The sequence below is a fragment of the Atractosteus spatula genome, unplaced genomic scaffold (genome assembly GCF_055471065.1).
Source record: "Atractosteus spatula isolate fAtrSpa1 unplaced genomic scaffold, fAtrSpa1.hap1 Scaffold_25, whole genome shotgun sequence".
Classification (NCBI taxonomy): domain Eukaryota; kingdom Metazoa; phylum Chordata; class Actinopteri; order Semionotiformes; family Lepisosteidae; genus Atractosteus; species Atractosteus spatula.
In genome coordinates, this window is record NW_028296819.1 from 60625 (window position 1) to 74923 (window position 14299).

A 14299-nucleotide genomic window follows, 5' to 3' on the forward strand; every position below is an offset into this window, starting at 1 on the left:
CCGGCCCCCTTTTCGGCTCCCGTGCGTTTTCCCTCCAAAAAACTTAGTTTTTTCCTCCTTTTTCCAGGGAGGCAGGCGTGGCTGTGTGTGTGTGTGTGTGTGTGTGTGTGTGTGTGTGTCCCCGTCCTTGCAGGCGGGCCCCTTTCGACAGCCGGCCGTTTTCCCTCCAAAAAACTTAGTATATACACCTTTTCTTTCTTTTTTTCGGCAGGCAGGCAGGTGTGTGTGTGTCCCCGTCCCTCCCGAGAGAGCGCTGCCCCTTGCCTCTGCCCGCAGGTGCCGACGGTCCGCTTTCGCTTGCAGCTCACTCGGCACGGCTGCTGCTGGTGGGAGGGGCCTAAGCTAAGGAGGCCGGCCGGCTGGCGCCCCCCGCGGCTGCGGTCGTTGTCGGGCCGTTGACAGGAGATCAAAGAGCAGGGCCCCCGCCCGGGACTGGCGGGCAGGCAGGCGAGCAAGCAGGCAGGCAAGAGAGGGGGAGAGCGGAGTCCGGGCGGCCGGCAGCCGCGTGCGGACCGGGCTCCAGAGGCGTCGGCCTGCGCCGCTGCGCGCCAGCCGGACGCCCGCGCGCCCGCCCAAGGCCGGCGTCGGGCATCGCTTCTCGGCCTTTTGGCCAAGACCAGGGGAGAGATCGTTGGACCGCTACCAGTGCCTGCAGACTTTTGGATCCAGAGGGAATTTTCGTGTTGCTGGTTCCTGTTTTCCGGAGAGTTGCTTTTTCTTGCAAGGAGGATACTTTTGAAGACCTTTGAGAAGAGTGTCGGAAGGCTGTTTTCCCGCAATGGCCGAGGGCCAGGCCCCCCCCGGGTGGGCCAGCCAGGCTCCTCGGCTGAAATGGACCTTGCGTTTTAAATGGGTGAGAGAGAAAGAAATGATGGGTAGATATGAGTTTGAATGCAAGATTTTGTTTGGAATTCTGAAAGCGATACCTATTGAAGTGAAGTGTTTGCAAGGAAACAGGCCTTTTGGCTTTTTTGATGTGACCTTTAATAATGACCAGATCTATAAGAGAGTCTCTGGGAAGTGTGAGGAAATGGTGAATGATGAACTGTTACGGGACTTTGAGATTTTGGGTCTGGCTCAGGATGATGTGCGATTTATAATCGTAACTATGCATGACCCCTTCATTGAGGATGACATTATCACTGCTTACCTGTGGATGCATGTGGATGTCCTGGCAGGCCCCCAGATAATTGGTGACAGATTCCGGGTCTGGAACGGGAGGCGCAGATACCAGGTGCGGCTCAGGCGGAATGTTGGGCGCGCGGACGGGTTCTCGCACCCCCCGTCGGCTTTCTTCCTGGGTCAAAGCAAAGGTTACATTTATTATCAGAACCAGCCGTCCTACTGCAGGAAGTGTTGTTCCTTCGGCCACATGGACAAAGACTGCACTGCCACCTCCTGTTCGAGGTGTGGAGCACGGGACCACACTAAAGGGAGATGTTTCCAGAAAACTTGCTCTCTGTGTGGGGATACAAACCATCTGTATAGAGAATGCGTATGGAGAGACCCGGAGATGGCCAGGGAACAAGAGAGAGGCTTCCCAGATGCCGCACCGGTGGAATCTGACTCGGAGCAAGAAGGAGATGAGGAAGACGAAAGAAGAGAGGAAGGCAAAGGAACTGAGAGGACAGAGGGGAACAGGAATGAAAACGTCGAAACAGGTGACGGCAAAGAGATCGAGGGTGAGGAGAGAGCAGAAGTGGATGTGAGTGAAGCATCAGACACCGGTTTGGACAGCAGCGGTAGCTTACCTGCTGGTCAGGTGGCTAGAGCCGTGGACCTGTTCGAGCACCTGCCGCAAGATGGCCTGGCGATGGACCTGGGTGACTTCGACCTGGAGGGGAATGTGGCAGTCCAGAAAAGGCCAAGGGAGGATTCCGAAGAAGAGCTGCCTGCGGGGGAGGAGAAGAAGGCCAAGGAGGACGCTCACGCAGAGGAGGATGTAGAAGAAGGCATGGCGATGGAATCCTCCCCTGAGCGGGAGGAGGCTGCAGTGTCGCATTGGGGTCAGAAGGGGCACCTGTTAAAAGAAAGAGTACCGGAGTCGCCTTACCTGCGCTGCGTTTCGGTGGCTCCGAGCGTGGTGCAGTCCACTTCAGAGGAGGAGGGCTCAACCCCTTATAGGACAAGTGACACAAGTTCTTCGGAGACGGACAGCTCTGCAGAACCAGATGTGGATCCTGGGGGGAGAGATGGTGGGAGGTCGAGATGACCTTCAAAATTTTAACTGTAAATGTTAGAGGATTGAAAAATAGGTCTAAAAGGATTGCTGTGTTTAAAATTTTGCGTGAAAATAAGTTTGATATATGTTTTTTACAGGAAGTGCATTTGGGTGGTGATACAGATGTGAAGCGGTTTTCTAAAGATTGGGATTCGGGGAAGTCCTTTTGGTGTGTGGGGGGAGTACATTCTTCTGGGGTTGGTATATTATTTGGGAACAACCACATTGAGGTTACAGAAACTTATTTTGTGCGGCCAGGGAGAATTCTTGTGGTGGATGGGGTATACCTAAACATAAAAATGAGATTCATAGTCGTCTATGCACCGGCGGATAGGACATCAAGGGGGGGCTTCTTTTCAGACTTAGTCCCCTGGTGTGTAACTAATAGAAAATTAGTGATTGCCGGTGATTTTAATGAAGATCTAAATAAAAGAACAGCAGGATCCCGAGAAATTAACAAACTGTTGAGGGATTTTGACCTTTTTGATAGTTTTAGTCTCAAAGGGCCTGCAGCAGTAGGGTTGATTCCCCCAGTTACTTGGAGGAACGCAGCAGGGGCCGCCAAAAGATTGGATTACGTGTTCCTGTCTCGAGGGTTGGTGATTGCTAAAGCCTCGGTCGTACCTTTTTATTTTTCCGATCACGAATTGCTGGTGGTAGAGGTGGAAGGGGTGGGGGTCAAGTTTGGTCCAGGTTACTGGAAATTAAACACAGCCGTGCTGAGTGAGGACGGCTACAAAGAGCTAATTAGAGCCAAATGGTCCTTTTGGTTAGGACAGAAACAAGACTGGCCGTCACTAATTCAATGGTGGGAGTATGTTAAGTGGCAGGTGAAGGAAATCTCAATCCGGTATTGTAAGCGCCGAAACCAAAGAAAGAACTTTGAAGTGAGAAGGCTTCAAAAAGAGCTGGAAAACATGTATGAGGAGACAAACAAAGGTGCAGATTTTAATTTCTCGAAGGCCCAGGAGCTGAAGGCGCGACTTAGAGAACTTTACCTTAGACAACCCAGAGAGCTTTTAATCAGAGCTGGCATCGGCTTTCTGGATGGACAAGAAGAGGTCTCAGGTTTGCTCTTTAAATCAGTCAAAGCCAAGCGGGTTAAAAGAGCATTCGGGAGTTTGTTTACTGCAGAGGGGGAGGTGGTAAGTACTCCGTATGAAATGTTGGATGAAGCCGTAAAGTATTTTACTACTTACTTCAATAAGAGGGAGGGGGAGCCTGTAAAGGGGGTTGGTGGTTTGGAGCACATTGAGAAGAAGGTCAGTGCTGAGGAAAACAGGGCTCTAGTGACACGCATTGAGCTAGCCGAAGTTGAGGGGGCGACTCGGAGAATGAAAACTGGGAAAGTTCCGGGGGTTGACGGCATCCCGGTAGAATTTTACCTGACTTTCTGGGATTTGATAGGGTCATCACTGCTCGAAGTTTTTCAAGCAATTCTAGATGGTGGAGCTTTGGGAGACACAATGGCACAGGGAGTTCTGTCTCTATTATTTAAGAAAGGTGATCCTAAGAGGCTAGAAAATTGGAGGCCTATCCAATTATTGTGTGTCGAATATAAAATCTTGGCAAAAATCTTGTGTGATAGGATAAGGAAAGTTCTGCCATCAGTAATACAGCCGGATCAGACCTGCGGCGTGGCGGGTAGGTCCCTACACTGGAACCTTGGCCTGCTCAGAGATACCATTGCTTGGGCAGAAGACAGACATCAGTGTCTGTTGATAGCCAGTCTTGACCAAGAGAAGGCATTTGATAGGGTGGATCATCAATGCTTATGGGATGTGTTAGATCGTTATGGAGTCAGCGGTAGTTTCATCTCTTGGCTGAAGGCCCTGTATGGAGGTGCTTCCACCAGAGTCAACATAAACGGTTTTATGAGTGAACCCTTTGATGTAAGCAAGGGCGTCAGACAAGGCTGTCCTTTGTCTCCAATTTTATATGTAGTCTACATAGAGCCACTATTGGAGTTGATAAGACGAGATAGAAGGGTTGAGGGCATAGTGATCCCGGGAAGCGGAGGCCTCCAAACTAAAGTGTTGGCCTACGCGGATGATGTTGTCCTAACTTTGAGCTCAGATAGAAGTCTTTTAGTCGCACTGGAGCTGATAGAAGTCTTCAACCAATGCACAGGTGCAAGATTGAACAGAAATAAGAGCAGTGTGCAGTATTTCGGCCCTTGGAGTAATAGGGATGAGGTGGTAGGAGGTCTGTCTCTGGAAATGGATTCTTTGAAAATATTGGGAGTGCAGTTTGACAGGGAAGGGACTGGAAGAAGGAATTGGGAGACTCGTTTATCCCAGGTGAATAGCAAACTTGGCCTATGGAAGAAAAGATCACTGTCCTATTCAGGGAAGGTTGTGGTACTGAAAGGTGACATTTTACCAAGTCTTGTGCACATTGCAAAGGTCTTTCCTATGCCTGCTTGTTTTAGACGCTCCTTAACTAAGATGGTGTTTGATTTTGTATGGGGGGGTGGTTATGAGTATGTGAAGCGTCTAGATATGTACAGGGACATCAGGGAGGGAGGTAGAGAAGTCCCAGATTTACCCATTAAACTAGATGCCATATTTGTGGCTGACCTTTGTAAAGCGGTAGATGACAAGATCTCATATAAACATCAGTTCTTTGTCCGGCTTTGGTTCGCCTGGGTCGTCAAGCCTTCAGAAGTGTGGAGGAACGACGTTCCCAAGGCTGAAATTTTACCGTGGTTCTACGAACATGCGGCAGCATGGTTAAGGAAGTACGCAAAAGATGCGGACAGGTCAGTGATTGTCTCTCATAGGCTCTTATATAAGACAGCTAAGAGCAATGAAAAGGGAACAAATGTGGTGGTTCCGACTGATGTCTGGAAAAGGGTGCAACCTAAGAGCCTGGATAACAGGCTCAAAGACTTAAATTGGATGTGTGTTTGGGGACGTCTGCCTGTAAGGGAGGTAATGCACAGACATAAGCTGGCGCGTTCAGCGACTTGTCCAAGACCGCAATGTGCAGAGGTGGAGTCAATCACTCATGTGTTCTGGGGTTGCAGAATTGCAAAAGCAGTGTGGGGGCAGATGTCGGATCTTTTTAATAAACTGGAACCGGGGTTTGTTCTATCTGGGGATAAAATCTTGAGACGGTGGGGCAGGTCTTCAAGAACTGCGAGACATGACCTTGTAACCTGGTTTTTAATCAGTATGGTAAAATTTGTGTTATGGGGATCGAGAAACAATCTGGTCAAACATGGCCATGTGGAAGGGGCTGGGGCAATATGTGGGAGGGTTCGTTTTGAGCTGCAGAAGATGTTGTCAGTAGAAGTGCGTAGGTGGGGTTTTCACGCAGCAAAAGAAAAATGGAAACCGCTGCTGGATTAATGGAATAAGTTTTGCCGTTTGTGGATTGTGATTTATGTTCTGTGATTTTGTCTTGTATTGTCATAATAAATGTAAAAAAAAAAAAAAAAATCTGTTCTTATCAGTTTAATATCTGATACGTCCCCCATCGGGGGACCACATATTAAACGGATTTTTGGAACAGGGAGCTGGATCAGGAGCTTGCTCCGTCCTCTCCACGCATCGGCCCGGTATTGCAGCGCCTCCGGGAACGGTGCACTACCTTCTCTCAGCGGTGAAAAGACAGACGTAGCTAGCAAGCAAGCGAGGTGGACCGGAGCTCCTTCCTCTCCGGTCTCGTCTCTCGTCCATCTGTGTGTCTCTGTGTCTCTCTCTCTCCCCCTCCCCGTTCCCGTGCTCCCTCCGTGCACTTTCCCGCGCCTCGACTCTCTCGGCAAGCAGGCCGGCCCCCTTTTCGGCTCCCGTGCGTTTTCCCTCCAAAAAACTTAGTTTTTTCCTCCTTTTTCCAGGGAGGCAGGCGTGGCTTGTGTGTGTGTGTGTGTGTGTGTGTGTGTGTGTGTCCCCGTCCTTGCAGGCGGGCCCCTTTCGACAGCCGGCCGTTTTCCCTCCAAAAAACTTAGTATATACACCTTTTCTTTCTTTTTTTCGGCAGGCAGGCAGGTGTGTGTGTGTCCCCGTCCCTCCCGAGAGAGCGCTGCCCCTTGCCTCTGCCCGCAGGTGCCGACGGTCCGCTTTCGCTTGCAGCTCACTCGGCACGGCTGCTGCTGGTGGGAGGGGCCTAAGCTAAGGAGGCCGGCCGGCTGGCGCCCCCCGCGGCTGCGGTCGTTGTCGGGCCGTTGACAGGAGATCAAAGAGCAGGGCCCCCGCCCGGGACTGGCGGGCAGGCAGGCGAGCAAGCAGGCAGGCAAGAGAGGGGGAGAGCGGAGTCCGGGCGGCCGGCAGCCGCGTGCGGACCGGGCTCCAGAGGCGTCGGCCTGCGCCGCTGCGCGCCAGCCGGACGCCCGCGCGCCCGCCCAAGGCCGGCGTCGGGCATCGCTTCTCGGCCTTTTGGCTAAGATCAAGTGTAGTATCTGTTCTTATCAGTTTAATATCTGATACGTCCCCCATCGGGGGACCACATATTAAACGGATTTTTGGAACAGGGAGCTGGATCAGGAGCTTGCTCCGTCCTCTCCACGCATCGGCCCGGTATTGCAGCGCCTCCGGGAACGGTGCACTACCTTCTCTCAGCGGTGAAAAGACAGACGTAGCTAGCAAGCAAGCGAGGTGGACCGGAGCTCCTTCCTCTCCGGTCTCGTCTCTCGTCCATCTGTGTGTCTCTGTGTCTCTCTCTCTCCCCCTCCCCGTTCCCGTGCTCCCTCCGTGCACTTTCCCGCGCCTCGACTCTCTCGGCAAGCAGGCCGGCCCCCTTTTCGGCTCCCGTGCGTTTTCCCTCCAAAAAACTTAGTTTTTTCCTCCTTTTTCCAGGGAGGCAGGCGTGGCTTGTGTGTGTGTGTGTGTGTGTGTGTGTGTGTGTGTGTGTGTGTGTGTGTGTGTGTGTGTGTGTGTCCCCGTCCTTGCAGGCGGGCCCCTTTCGACAGCCGGCCGTTTTCCCTCCAAAAAACTTAGTATATACACCTTTTCTTTCTTTTTTTCGGCAGGCAGGCAGGTGTGTGTGTGTCCCCGTCCCTCCCGAGAGAGCGCTGCCCCTTGCCTCTGCCCGCAGGTGCCGACGGTCCGCTTTCGCTTGCAGCTCACTCGGCACGGCTGCTGCTGGTGGGAGGGGCCTAAGCTAAGGAGGCCGGCCGGCTGGCGCCCCCCGCGGCTGCGGTCGTTGTCGGGCCGTTGACAGGAGATCAAAGAGCAGGGCCCCCGCCCGGGACTGGCGGGCAGGCAGGCGAGCAAGCAGGCAGGCAAGAGAGGGGGAGAGCGGAGTCCGGGCGGCCGGCAGCCGCGTGCGGACCGGGCTCCAGAGGCGTCGGCCTGCGCCGCTGCGCGCCAGCCGGACGCCCGCGCGCCCGCCCAAGGCCGGCGTCGGGCATCGCTTCTCGGCCTTTTGGCTAAGATCAAGTGTAGTATCTGTTCTTATCAGTTTAATATCTGATACGTCCCCCATCGGGGGACCACATATTAAACGGATTTTTGGAACAGGGAGCTGGATCAGGAGCTTGCTCCGTCCTCTCCACGCATCGGCCCGGTATTGCAGCGCCTCCGGGAACGGTGCACTACCTTCTCTCAGCGGTGAAAAGACAGACGTAGCTAGCAAGCAAGCGAGGTGGACCGGAGCTCCTTCCTCTCCGGTCTCGTCTCTCGTCCATCTGTGTGTCTCTGTGTCTCTCTCTCTCCCCCTCCCCGTTCCCGTGCTCCCTCCGTGCACTTTCCCGCGCCTCGACTCTCTCGGCAAGCAGGCCGGCCCCCTTTTCGGCTCCCGTGCGTTTTCCCTCCAAAAAACTTAGTTTTTTCCTCCTTTTTCCAGGGAGGCAGGCGTGGCTTGTGTGTGTGTGTGTGTGTGTGTGTGTGTGTGTGTGTGTGTGTGTGTGTGTGTGTCCCCGTCCTTGCAGGCGGGCCCCTTTCGACAGCCGGCCGTTTTCCCTCCAAAAAACTTAGTATATACACCTTTTCTTTCTTTTTTTCGGCAGGCAGGCAGGTGTGTGTGTGTCCCCGTCCCTCCCGAGAGAGCGCTGCCCCTTGCCTCTGCCCGCAGGTGCCGACGGTCCGCTTTCGCTTGCAGCTCACTCGGCACGGCTGCTGCTGGTGGGAGGGGCCTAAGCTAAGGAGGCCGGCCGGCTGGCGCCCCCCGCGGCTGCGGTCGTTGTCGGGCCGTTGACAGGAGATCAAAGAGCAGGGCCCCCGCCCGGGACTGGCGGGCAGGCAGGCGAGCAAGCAGGCAGGCAAGAGAGGGGGAGAGCGGAGTCCGGGCGGCCGGCAGCCGCGTGCGGACCGGGCTCCAGAGGCGTCGGCCTGCGCCGCTGCGCGCCAGCCGGACGCCCGCGCGCCCGCCCAAGGCCGGCGTCGGGCATCGCTTCTCGGCCTTTTGGCTAAGATCAAGTGTAGTATCTGTTCTTATCAGTTTAATATCTGATACGTCCCCCATCGGGGGACCACATATTAAACGGATTTTTGGAACAGGGAGCTGGATCAGGAGCTTGCTCCGTCCTCTCCACGCATCGGCCCGGTATTGCAGCGCCTCCGGGAACGGTGCACTACCTTCTCTCAGCGGTGAAAAGACAGACGTAGCTAGCAAGCAAGCGAGGTGGACCGGAGCTCCTTCCTCTCCGGTCTCGTCTCTCGTCCATCTGTGTGTCTCTGTGTCTCTCTCTCTCCCCCTCCCCGTTCCCGTGCTCCCTCCGTGCACTTTCCCGCGCCTCGACTCTCTCGGCAAGCAGGCCGGCCCCCTTTTCGGCTCCCGTGCGTTTTCCCTCCAAAAAACTTAGTTTTTTCCTCCTTTTTCCAGGGAGGCAGGCGTGGCTTGTGTGTGTGTGTGTGTGTGTGTGTGTGTGTGTGTCCCCGTCCTTGCAGGCGGGCCCCTTTCGACAGCCGGCCGTTTTCCCTCCAAAAAACTTAGTATATACACCTTTTCTTTCTTTTTTTCGGCAGGCAGGCAGGTGTGTGTGTGTCCCCGTCCCTCCCGAGAGAGCGCTGCCCCTTGCCTCTGCCCGCAGGTGCCGACGGTCCGCTTTCGCTTGCAGCTCACTCGGCACGGCTGCTGCTGGTGGGAGGGGCCTAAGCTAAGGAGGCCGGCCGGCTGGCGCCCCCCGCGGCTGCGGTCGTTGTCGGGCCGTTGACAGGAGATCAAAGAGCAGGGCCCCCGCCCGGGACTGGCGGGCAGGCAGGCGAGCAAGCAGGCAGGCAAGAGAGGGGGAGAGCGGAGTCCGGGCGGCCGGCAGCCGCGTGCGGACCGGGCTCCAGAGGCGTCGGCCTGCGCCGCTGCGCGCCAGCCGGACGCCCGCGCGCCCGCCCAAGGCCGGCGTCGGGCATCGCTTCTCGGCCTTTTGGCTAAGATCAAGTGTAGTATCTGTTCTTATCAGTTTAATATCTGATACGTCCCCCATCGGGGGACCACATATTAAACGGATTTTTGGAACAGGGAGCTGGATCAGGAGCTTGCTCCGTCCTCTCCACGCATCGGCCCGGTATTGCAGCGCCTCCGGGAACGGTGCACTACCTTCTCTCAGCGGTGAAAAGACAGACGTAGCTAGCAAGCAAGCGAGGTGGACCGGAGCTCCTTCCTCTCCGGTCTCGTCTCTCGTCCATCTGTGTGTCTCTGTGTCTCTCTCTCTCCCCCTCCCCGTTCCCGTGCTCCCTCCGTGCACTTTCCCGCGCCTCGACTCTCTCGGCAAGCAGGCCGGCCCCCTTTTCGGCTCCCGTGCGTTTTCCCTCCAAAAAACTTAGTTTTTTCCTCCTTTTTCCAGGGAGGCAGGCGTGGCTTGTGTGTGTGTGTGTGTGTGTGTGTGTGTGTGTGTCCCCGTCCTTGCAGGCGGGCCCCTTTCGACAGCCGGCCGTTTTCCCTCCAAAAAACTTAGTATATACACCTTTTCTTTCTTTTTTTCGGCAGGCAGGCAGGTGTGTGTGTGTCCCCGTCCCTCCCGAGAGAGCGCTGCCCCTTGCCTCTGCCCGCAGGTGCCGACGGTCCGCTTTCGCTTGCAGCTCACTCGGCACGGCTGCTGCTGGTGGGAGGGGCCTAAGCTAAGGAGGCCGGCCGGCTGGCGCCCCCCGCGGCTGCGGTCGTTGTCGGGCCGTTGACAGGAGATCAAAGAGCAGGGCCCCCGCCCGGGACTGGCGGGCAGGCAGGCGAGCAAGCAGGCAGGCAAGAGAGGGGGAGAGCGGAGTCCGGGCGGCCGGCAGCCGCGTGCGGACCGGGCTCCAGAGGCGTCGGCCTGCGCCGCTGCGCGCCAGCCGGACGCCCGCGCGCCCGCCCAAGGCCGGCGTCGGGCATCGCTTCTCGGCCTTTTGGCTAAGATCAAGTGTAGTATCTGTTCTTATCAGTTTAATATCTGATACGTCCCCCATCGGGGGACCACATATTAAACGGATTTTTGGAACAGGGAGCTGGATCAGGAGCTTGCTCCGTCCTCTCCACGCATCGGCCCGGTATTGCAGCGCCTCCGGGAACGGTGCACTACCTTCTCTCAGCGGTGAAAAGACAGACGTAGCTAGCAAGCAAGCGAGGTGGACCGGAGCTCCTTCCTCTCCGGTCTCGTCTCTCGTCCATCTGTGTGTCTCTGTGTCTCTCTCTCTCCCCCTCCCCGTTCCCGTGCTCCCTCCGTGCACTTTCCCGCGCCTCGACTCTCTCGGCAAGCAGGCCGGCCCCCTTTTCGGCTCCCGTGCGTTTTCCCTCCAAAAAACTTAGTTTTTTCCTCCTTTTTCCAGGGAGGCAGGCGTGGCTTGTGTGTGTGTGTGTGTGTGTGTGTGTGTGTGTGTGTGTGTGTGTGTGTGTGTGTGTGTGTGTGTGTCCCCGTCCTTGCAGGCGGGCCCCTTTCGACAGCCGGCCGTTTTCCCTCCAAAAAACTTAGTATATACACCTTTTCTTTCTTTTTTTCGGCAGGCAGGCAGGTGTGTGTGTGTCCCCGTCCCTCCCGAGAGAGCGCTGCCCCTTGCCTCTGCCCGCAGGTGCCGACGGTCCGCTTTCGCTTGCAGCTCACTCGGCACGGCTGCTGCTGGTGGGAGGGGCCTAAGCTAAGGAGGCCGGCCGGCTGGCGCCCCCCGCGGCTGCGGTCGTTGTCGGGCCGTTGACAGGAGATCAAAGAGCAGGGCCCCCGCCCGGGACTGGCGGGCAGGCAGGCGAGCAAGCAGGCAGGCAAGAGAGGGGGAGAGCGGAGTCCGGGCGGCCGGCAGCCGCGTGCGGACCGGGCTCCAGAGGCGTCGGCCTGCGCCGCTGCGCGCCAGCCGGACGCCCGCGCGCCCGCCCAAGGCCGGCGTCGGGCATCGCTTCTCGGCCTTTTGGCTAAGATCAAGTGTAGTATCTGTTCTTATCAGTTTAATATCTGATACGTCCCCCATCGGGGGACCACATATTAAACGGATTTTTGGAACAGGGAGCTGGATCAGGAGCTTGCTCCGTCCTCTCCACGCATCGGCCCGGTATTGCAGCGCCTCCGGGAACGGTGCACTACCTTCTCTCAGCGGTGAAAAGACAGACGTAGCTAGCAAGCAAGCGAGGTGGACCGGAGCTCCTTCCTCTCCGGTCTCGTCTCTCGTCCATCTGTGTGTCTCTGTGTCTCTCTCTCTCCCCCTCCCCGTTCCCGTGCTCCCTCCGTGCACTTTCCCGCGCCTCGACTCTCTCGGCAAGCAGGCCGGCCCCCTTTTCGGCTCCCGTGCGTTTTCCCTCCAAAAAACTTAGTTTTTTCCTCCTTTTTCCAGGGAGGCAGGCGTGGCTTGTGTGTGTGTGTGTGTGTGTGTGTGTGTGTGTGTGTGTGTGTGTGTGTGTGTGTGTCCCCGTCCTTGCAGGCGGGCCCCTTTCGACAGCCGGCCGTTTTCCCTCCAAAAAACTTAGTATATACACCTTTTCTTTCTTTTTTTCGGCAGGCAGGCAGGTGTGTGTGTGTCCCCGTCCCTCCCGAGAGAGCGCTGCCCCTTGCCTCTGCCCGCAGGTGCCGACGGTCCGCTTTCGCTTGCAGCTCACTCGGCACGGCTGCTGCTGGTGGGAGGGGCCTAAGCTAAGGAGGCCGGCCGGCTGGCGCCCCCCGCGGCTGCGGTCGTTGTCGGGCCGTTGACAGGAGATCAAAGAGCAGGGCCCCCGCCCGGGACTGGCGGGCAGGCAGGCGAGCAAGCAGGCAGGCAAGAGAGGGGGAGAGCGGAGTCCGGGCGGCCGGCAGCCGCGTGCGGACCGGGCTCCAGAGGCGTCGGCCTGCGCCGCTGCGCGCCAGCCGGACGCCCGCGCGCCCGCCCAAGGCCGGCGTCGGGCATCGCTTCTCGGCCTTTTGGCTAAGATCAGGGTTTAAGCCGGCAAGCCCGCAATTCCGAGGTCTTAGTCCAGGGGGTCGGGAAGGCGAGGAGAGGCCGGATGGACTGGATGGACTGAAACGGGATCGTGGAGAGCGGAACCAGGAGGATCGGAGCAGTGACACGGAGGATTTTTGAAGCGGTGGATCGACTGGACGGCGACGGCGTTTTGTTGGAGTTGGTTGGAATCGGTTGCGGAACATGGCTGGATTTGTTGGGCTGAGGAAGGAGCGGAGGAAGAATTCCCTCCGCTTTTCACTGAGGAGCCGGGATGGATTGGATCAATGGACAAGAGCTAAGTTTAAAACTTTGATTTTGAAACAGTTGCTGGAGGTTAAAATGTCAGATGTGTTTTGTTTGCAAGACTTTTGTTCTAGAGGGATTTTTGATTTGACGATGACGACGGAAATGCTTTGTTTTGAACTGTGGGAAAAGGTGCAAGCCAGGAGGAAGGAGGCCCCCTTGAGCCTCTTCCAGGTGGACCCGATGTTTGCTGGGGAACTAAAACGCATGACGGTTCACGTGTCGGACCCCTTCATTGCGGAGGAAGATATCGTGAACCTTTTGGAGCAGTTTGTGTTTCTACAGGGAAAAGGGAAGAAGGAGCTTGATGAAGATGACAAGGTCTGGACTGGGAAAAGGATTTATTGGATGAGGCTGCGAGAAGGGAGAGAGGGGGTAATCCACCCCCCAGCGTCCTTTACAATTGGAACGGAGAAAGGGTACCTGGAGTATCCAGGCCAACCCCTTACATGCTGGAGGTGTATGGAGCCGGGACATTTTGCGTCACAATGTGGGACAGTGTGTTGCAGTCGATGTGGGTCAAGGGGTCATGAGACAAGGGCTTGTGTGCAGTGTTATGCGTGTGGGAAGATGGGGCATAGGGTTGTGAATTGTAAGGAGGGGAAACAGAAGGGTGGTTTGACAGAACAGAAGGGGATGGGGAGAACGGAAAGTGTGACAGGACCTGGTTTTTCGATTGCGTATAGTGTAGAGGACATAGGTGGTTTGACAGAGCAGAAGGGGATGGGGAGACATGAAAGTGTGATGGAACCTGTTTTTACGATTAGGCAGAGTGTAGAGGACATGACTGGACGCAGTGTGAATGGACCAGGTGATGTGTATGACATTGGAGTTTTTGTGCAGCGTGAGGACAGTGATTGTACTTGTACGGGGAGAGAGGAAAATGCAATGGAATCCAAAGTTGAGGAAATTCAACGGAAGGGGAGAGTGAAAAGAGTTAGAAAGAGAGTGGTGAATGTACGACTTAACGATACAGACGGAGACAGTGGGAGTGGTGTGAATGAATCTTCGAGTGTTAGTAGTGTGGATGAATCAGTTGAGGAGTATGTGACACGGGCAGGAATTTTGGGAAATAGACAGAGAAACGAGAGTGTTGAGAATGGACGGAGGAGTGTTAATGTGAGTAATAGTGGGCGGTGTGAAGACAGTGTAAGGAAGAAAGTTGAATGTGGTTGAGGCAGTATATAAGAGCAGAAGGAAATTTGCATAAGGGGCGGGATTAAGGAAATGAGGGCTGTTTGGGTTTGATGAAGCATATGATTGGGAGGTTACGAATTCTTGTGTATTGAGATGGGCGGGTTGAGGATCAGGTTTTTTGGGGTTTTAAGTTTGAACGACAATGGTTTTGTTTAGAATAAGATGAAGACTTGGTTATGATAGTTTATGTATGATATGTTACCATGACTTGTTGTACGGGTTTGTTATTCTGGGTTGAGTTTGTTTTGCTTTATGTTTTATTAGATTTCAGTATGTCGTACTTATATATTTGGTTGAAACTTATGTGAATGTGAAAAAAACGAAC

General features: G+C 55.5%; 6 non-coding genes and 1 pseudogene across 6 annotated transcripts; all 7 read left to right on the plus strand.

Moving 5' to 3' along the window:
* The first annotated feature begins 5639 nt into the window (after window positions 1-5639).
* On the plus strand, window positions 5640-5817 carry LOC148807953 (U2 spliceosomal RNA; annotated as a pseudogene).
* Window positions 5818-6584: 767 nt separating this feature from the next.
* On the plus strand, window positions 6585-6775 carry LOC148807954 (U2 spliceosomal RNA). Its single transcript, XR_016088562.1, has one exon. It is a non-coding gene; the product is annotated as a U2 spliceosomal RNA (small nuclear RNA).
* Window positions 6776-7572: 797 nt separating this feature from the next.
* LOC148807955 (U2 spliceosomal RNA) lies at window positions 7573-7763 on the plus strand. The gene has a single exon (XR_016088563.1). It is a non-coding gene; the product is annotated as a U2 spliceosomal RNA (small nuclear RNA).
* A 787-nt stretch (window positions 7764-8550) lies between these two features.
* On the plus strand, window positions 8551-8741 carry LOC148807956 (U2 spliceosomal RNA). Its single transcript, XR_016088565.1, has one exon. It is a non-coding gene; the product is annotated as a U2 spliceosomal RNA (small nuclear RNA).
* Window positions 8742-9508: 767 nt separating this feature from the next.
* Window positions 9509-9699, plus strand: LOC148807957 (U2 spliceosomal RNA). The gene has a single exon (XR_016088566.1). It is a non-coding gene; the product is annotated as a U2 spliceosomal RNA (small nuclear RNA).
* A 767-nt stretch (window positions 9700-10466) lies between these two features.
* On the plus strand, window positions 10467-10657 carry LOC148807958 (U2 spliceosomal RNA). Its single transcript, XR_016088567.1, has one exon. It is a non-coding gene; the product is annotated as a U2 spliceosomal RNA (small nuclear RNA).
* Window positions 10658-11456: 799 nt separating this feature from the next.
* On the plus strand, window positions 11457-11647 carry LOC148807959 (U2 spliceosomal RNA). The gene has a single exon (XR_016088568.1). It is a non-coding gene; the product is annotated as a U2 spliceosomal RNA (small nuclear RNA).
* The last annotated feature ends 2652 nt before the right edge of the window (window positions 11648-14299 follow it).